The sequence below is a fragment of the Leuresthes tenuis genome, unplaced genomic scaffold (assembly GCF_036924035.1).
Source record: "Leuresthes tenuis unplaced genomic scaffold, fLeuTen1.0.hap1 SCAF_6, whole genome shotgun sequence".
In the NCBI taxonomy this organism is placed as follows: domain Eukaryota; kingdom Metazoa; phylum Chordata; class Actinopteri; order Atheriniformes; family Atherinopsidae; genus Leuresthes; species Leuresthes tenuis.
Window position 1 is genome coordinate 29,844,195 of NW_027325360.1, and position 6,487 is coordinate 29,850,681.

The 6,487-nt window shown below is 41.1% G+C and overlaps 1 non-coding gene across 1 annotated transcript; it reads right to left on the bottom strand.

Annotated features, from left to right (window-relative positions):
* Nucleotides 1-2,420: 2,420 nt before the first annotated feature.
* Nucleotides 2,421-2,534, bottom strand: LOC140310623 (U5 spliceosomal RNA). The gene has a single exon (XR_011916676.1). It is a non-coding gene; the product is annotated as a U5 spliceosomal RNA (small nuclear RNA).
* Between the last annotated feature and the right edge of the window lie 3,953 nt (nt 2,535-6,487).

The following is a 6,487-nucleotide window of genomic DNA, read 5'->3' on the forward strand; positions in this document are numbered from 1 at the left end:
ACTTCTCTTAAAACCTGTTAGGCATTTTTTTAACTCTAAAGCAGTAAAATTCTGTGTCAAGTGTGCATTCTCTTTTACGGTTTTGTCAACGAATTTTAAGATTTCTGCCGATGTTTCCAAGTGCACTGGTTTCTCTTTGTACATGTTACTATAAAAGGTATGTACAGTTTCAATCATCTCTTGTGTGGATTTTGTTAAAAACCCATCTTCTCTTTTTAGATTTTGAATACACTCCTTTTTATTTATAACTTTCTTTCTTTTTCACCTTCCTCAATTTCCTGCTCCCTGCTTCTTACAAAAATTCCTTTACTCTTTATTTCTGCTGAAACTGACATTTCCTTTTTGACATCTTTGATTTCTTCTTTAAAGTCTATGCCACACTGATTTAGTTTAAAGTAGCGCTGTAAGCGTTTATGTAGTCCCATCATACATCTATTCTCTTTCCTTTTTTTACGTTTACCTTGCTGTTTAAAAAAAGTCTGGGTCGTTTCCTTCACCATTTCCCACCATTGTGCATGTGTTTCGTAGAGGTCTTGAAGGGTCTGCCACTCTTTATAACATTCCCTGTACTGACTGACTATGATTTCATCCTCCAACAGGGAACAGTTGAGTTTCCACAGACCACTTCCTACCGTCACACCAGAAGGGGGTGAAAGGGTGCAGGAGAGCATAAGGTGGTCTGAAAAGAAAACAGGGGTTAATCTAACATCAGTGGGTGGGCAATCTCTAGTAAAGAAATAATCAATGCGAGAGGCTCTGGTGCCATCATGACTAAACCAGGTGAAGCCCTCCTCTCTGGGATGCATGGTTCTAAAACAGTCAGTAAGCTTAAAATCCCTGCATATGCCCTGAAGTAAAATCGAAGTCTTATCCACTTTAAAATCTACCCCTGCTCTTTTTCTATCTTTCCTGCTCAAGATACAGTTAAAATCCCCTCCTACAACTAAAGGTACTTGCCCTAGCATGTAAAGCTGTATATCTTCTAAAAGGTCATACCTTTCATTTTTTCCATTGAAACCATAAATATTTAAGAGGTTAAAGTCTTGCCCCATAAAATTCAAGTGTGCTAAAAGTGCCCGTCCGTCTCTCACCACTGTGCTACCTTTCACCAGAACATGCGGATTTTTAATTAGAATGGCCACACCATCATTTTTATTTTGATTTGAGCCACTCCATATCGATAAATGGGGCCACATTTCCTCCCATTGTCTATGGTTTTTTAAAAAAGGTAGTCCACATTCTTGTATTAAAAACACATCTGATTTTATGGAGTCTAAGAAGGATAAAATACTCTGGGCTCTTGTCTTTGATTTCACACTTCTCACATTTAGTGTTGAGAAGGTGAGAACCATTAAAAGCATAAAGGAAAGTAGGTATGTCATTTTCGTTTTTCTAAGTTATCAAAACAAATTACACACAGGTTATTTCTTGGGAAACTAGCTCTTCCTTCATTTCTTTAGGTGAAAAGTGAGTAGGGTGATCTATATTTCCTTTTCGGACTCTCGGTGTTGGCCTCTGACGCAATGTTGCATTTAACTTTGAGTCCCTGGGGGTTGATTGCAGAGCTGAAGTTAAAAAGGAGACCTCATTTGGTGAGTCGAAGGGGAAGACTCTAGGTTCTTCCACTGAAGAACTGTCTGAAAGGGACCTAACCCTTCCCCTCTTCTCTGATACCACTGGGGAATCAGAGACTCAGATGCCGTCCTCTTCGGCTGTTGACCTTCGGGGAGGTGAGTATCTTCACTAGACTCACCTGTCTGCTCTTCCTCCTCATTTAGCGTAGCTCCACCCTCTGCCTGTGAATTCTCACAGACTTCAACACTGAGTGGTGAGGCCTCTACAGACCCCTCCCCTTTTTGCTCCTCACTTCCAATCCAAGCTTTTGGCGGGAAGTTTGAATTTATTGGGTCAACCTCTTCACTTTGTTCACCAACTGCCACCTTTGGTCCTTCTCTTTGTTGGCTTGACTGTGGCTTTACCGTCTTTAATTTGTTGGCAAAAGATTTAGGGCAATCTCTGAAGAGGTGATTTCATTCTCCACAGAGATTACATTTCCTGCCATTTGGACACTCTCCAAAAGTTTGCCCAATTTCTCTGCTCTTCCCACATAACACCTTGGTACAAGCCTCAACCAGGTGCCCATGCGGCACTTGCGGCAGAACTTGGGCTGCCCCTGGTAGTGGATGTAACCTCGGTTTTCAAGGTGGCCAGAGTGTCGCCCACCCGCTGCACTGAGCACTCTTCAGCCCTTTTAAATGGTATAACTTTGCACTCCCGCACGCTCCAGCAAGCACCATTCAAGCAACAACTTTGCACTCCAGCTTCGAACATCGGCACAGTCGCAACAAGTAAGGCGACTCTACTCAGAGAAGTCACTCTGCACAGTAAGAAGATTTCTTTTGCACAGACAGAAAGGGCTTCACCCGCAAAGGTAAAGCCTGCCAAAAATAGAAACAACTCATTAGTGCTGCTCTCCACAGAAATCTTTAGTAAAAGGCGAAAGACTTGTACGTTATGAAGAGAAACCAGAGTACGATTATCCGTCACTGCGGGAGAAGGGCATCAGGCTAGTTGGCATAGCCACCTTCCCCATGGTGAGCTTTGCTTGGTTGAGACGCTTGCTCCCCCCCCCCCCCTTGCTCCTCGGCTGACCAACTAGGAACAATCGGGCCCTATTTGATGGCTGCCTTGTCTTTTACTCTGTGCAAAAGACAAGGCAGCAACAAAAACACCACGAGAATCCCGTATTGAGGCTTTGTTCTGATCGCTCATTCGGTGTCGCGTTTCTTTCAAGCAATTCTCCCGCTTAGCCCACACTCGGCTCACTCCCATAGCCGTGTTAAAGTCTACTTCGCATTCACTCTCTTTTCTCAGCAGACTCTTGGGATTTTATCTATAAAATGAATTCCTTCACTCAAACCATGTGAAAACTGCTTTGTCCTTAATATTTACCATGTCTAGAAAGATTTAAACAAAAAAAACAACGTTGTACTTTGCAGTAAAAGAAAGAGCAAATCTAAAGTTTCAGGAATCCGAGAATAAGCTTACTTTCATGAGTTCTTCACGATTTCGGATTTTGCTATAAAATGAATTCCTTCACTCAAACTAAATTAAAACTGCTAAACCGCTAATCTGTTATATGTAAGGCAGATGTCAAATTCACCGAAATAGGATCAAAGGGTATTCGGCCAATCGAGCTGTAGCAGCTTCGGTAAAAGAGTATAAGTTGAAGAGTTTGTGAATAAAGGTGTGCGCACACATAGTTCTTGTATGTTGTCTGACTGTTTGATTTGAATGTGTTGTGTAAGTGTCCTGTTGAATGTTACATGTTTGGGCTTTGACACGCTTCACTGTGGTTGTTAACTGTGTGGTGTGTCCTGAAATGTTATATGTTTGGGCTGTGTGACATGCTTAATGCTTGTCAGTAGCTACCCACTTATTCATATATAGCAACTGACAACATAAGAAGTCTGGACATACTTTGATAGTAGTTGTAGAAGTATCCTTATTGATAATAGATCACTAATTCATAGTGATAGAACAGTAGATGAACAGGTGCTTGCACATGTCTCACGAAAATAAAATGGGTGTATGATTGCTGACGGCAGAGCAATACTGCCAAACTTATGAGTTCTTGTGACAAACTTGATTCAGTGTCTTGACGTGTATACGCTGTTTCGCTGACTTGATTGTCACAAGAAACAAAGTGTGTTTGATAAGATCCGACCATTTTATTACGGGAGGATCAGTATGTATGGATTCTGATGTGACTGATAAACCCATTCGTATCTTAAGCATAATCTAATACGTGAGACAACGCCCTGGCACACAATCAAAAAAAAACAGAGAGAGCGGTTTTGTGTCCCCACGGTCCATAATGTAGAAAAGAGAGAAAAAAGCCTTTCTGATTTGGTGTGTGTGCTCATAGTGCAGAGTGTAGAGAAAAGAAAGCCGTTTTGGTGTCACGGGTGTTGTGACTTACACACACACATTTCTAAATTGAGAAAGGAAATTATTTTAGAGGAAGCACTAGAGTTTAGATCCCACATTTGTTGATAGGCATTCATTTATTTCTTCACTTCTGATTAAGTTTCAACAATAAACAACAAACTTTGTATTATGAGAAAGAACCAGACTCATTCTTCAGGAATCCGAAAATAAGCTCTATTTTATGAGTTATGCACGAATTCGGATTCTCCTAAAAAACGAATTCATTAACTCAAACCAAGTTAAGACTGCTTTGTCCTTCATATTTATTCATGTCTAATCAAGTTTCAACGATAAACAACGTTGTACTTTGTAGAATGAGAAAGAACTTCTTCAGCAATAAGCATCTCTCGACATATGACGAAATACAGGTTTTGCTATAAAATTAATTCCTTCTATCAGCCTGACTTAAAACTGTTTGTCCTCCTTATTTATCCACTTCAAATCAAGTTTCAACAATTAAAAAAAATTTGTAGTTTGAGAAAGAACAACTTAATCTTCAGCAATCAGTATAAAAAGAGGTGCAAATGCCAACCATACATACCTAAAAGGTGGAGCGGAAGTATTCAGCTGCAAGTAGGAGTGAATGTTCGACCATAATTTGTAAAAAGCGGGTAAGAAAAGGTTCGAATGCCCGACTATATATTAACAAAAGCGGGAGGAGAGGTCTTCGGATGAGAGTGGGTGAGAATTTCCAACCATAATCTATAAAATACGGTGAAAAAAAATATGTGAATGCCTCATAGAACACTAAAAGCGGAAGCGTTTGGCTGCAAGAAGGTGTGAATGTCCGACTATATTTGGTGAAAAGCAGGTGAAGCAAGGTCTGAATGCCCAACCTTACATCATCAAAAGCGAGATCAGAGGTGTTTGGCTGCAAGAAGGCCATAGTTTGCCAAAAGCGGGTAAGGTGCGAATGACCGACTAAATATCAACAAAAGTGGGGGCGGAGGTCTTCGGATGGAAGTGGTTGTGAATATCCCACCATACAAGTATGGTGGAGAGGAAGCTGTGAATGGCCGACCATAGTAAAAGGCGGGTGAGAGAAGGTGCGAATGTCAAACCATACATCATCAAAAGCAGGAGTGCATGTGTTCTGCTGTAAGAAGGTGTGAATGTCCAACCAAAGTTTGTAAAAAGCAGTTAAGAAAAGGTTCGAATATCCAACCATACATAATCAAAAGCGGGAGCAGAGCTGTTCGACTGCAAGTAGGTGTGGATGTCAGATCATAATTTGCAAAAAGCTGATGAGAAAGGGTGAGAATGCCCGACTATACACCATCAAATGCGATAGCGGAGTTGTTCGGCTGTGAGTAGGTGTGAATCTCCAACCATAATTGCTGAAAAATGTGTTAGAAAAGGTAAAAATGCCGGTCCATACATAATCAAAATCGGGAGAGGTGGTGTTCAGCTGCAAGAAGGTCTAAATGTCCATCAATAATTGCTAGAAAACATGAAAGAAAATTTTCGAAAATCAAACCACACATGATCATAAGTGGGAGAGGAGGTGTTCAGCTGCAAGAAGGTGTGAATGTCCACCCATAATACCTGAAAAATGGGTAAAAAAAAAGGTGCGAATGCCCAACCATACATCATCAAAAGCAGGAGTGCATGTGTTCGGCTACAAGAAGGTGTGAACGTCCAACCAAAGTTTGTAAAAAGCAGTTAAGAAAAGGTTCGAATATCCAACCATACATAATCAAAAGCGGGAGCAGAGCTGTTCGACTGCAAGTAGGTGTGAATGTCAGATCATAATTTGCAAAAAGCTGATGAGAAAGGGTGAGAATGCCCGACTATACACCATCAAATGCGGGAGCGGAGTTGTTCGGCTGTGAGTAGGTGTGAATCTCCAACCATAATTGCTGAAAAATGTGTTAGAAAAGGTAAAAATGCCGGTCCATACATAATCAAAATCGGGAGAGGTGGTGTTCAGCTGCAAGAAGGTCTAAATGTCCATCAATAATTGCTAGAAAACATGAAAGAAAAATTTCGAAAATCAAACCACACATGATCATAAGTGGGAGAGGAGGTGTTCAGCTGCAAGAAGGTGTGAATGTCCACCCATAATACCTGAAAAATGGGTAAAAAAAAGGTGCCAATGCCCAACCATACATCATCAAAAGCAGGAGTGCATGTGTTCGGCTACAAGAAGGTGTGAACGTCCAACCAAAGTTTGTAAAAAGCAGTTAAGAAAAGGTTCGAATATCCAACCATACATAATCAAAAGCGGGAGCAGAGCTGTTCGACTGCAAGTAGGTGTGAATGTCAGATCATAATTTGCAAAAAGCTGATGAGAAAGGGTGAGAATGCCCGACTATACACCATCAAATGCGGGAGCGGAGTTGTTCGGCTGTGAGTAGGTGTGAATCTCCGACCATAATTGCTGAAAAATGTGTTAGAAAAGATAAGAATGCCGGTCCATACATCATCAAAAGCGAGAGAGGTTGTGTTCGGCTGCAAGTAGGTGTGAATGTCCAGCCATAATTACTCACAAACGGGT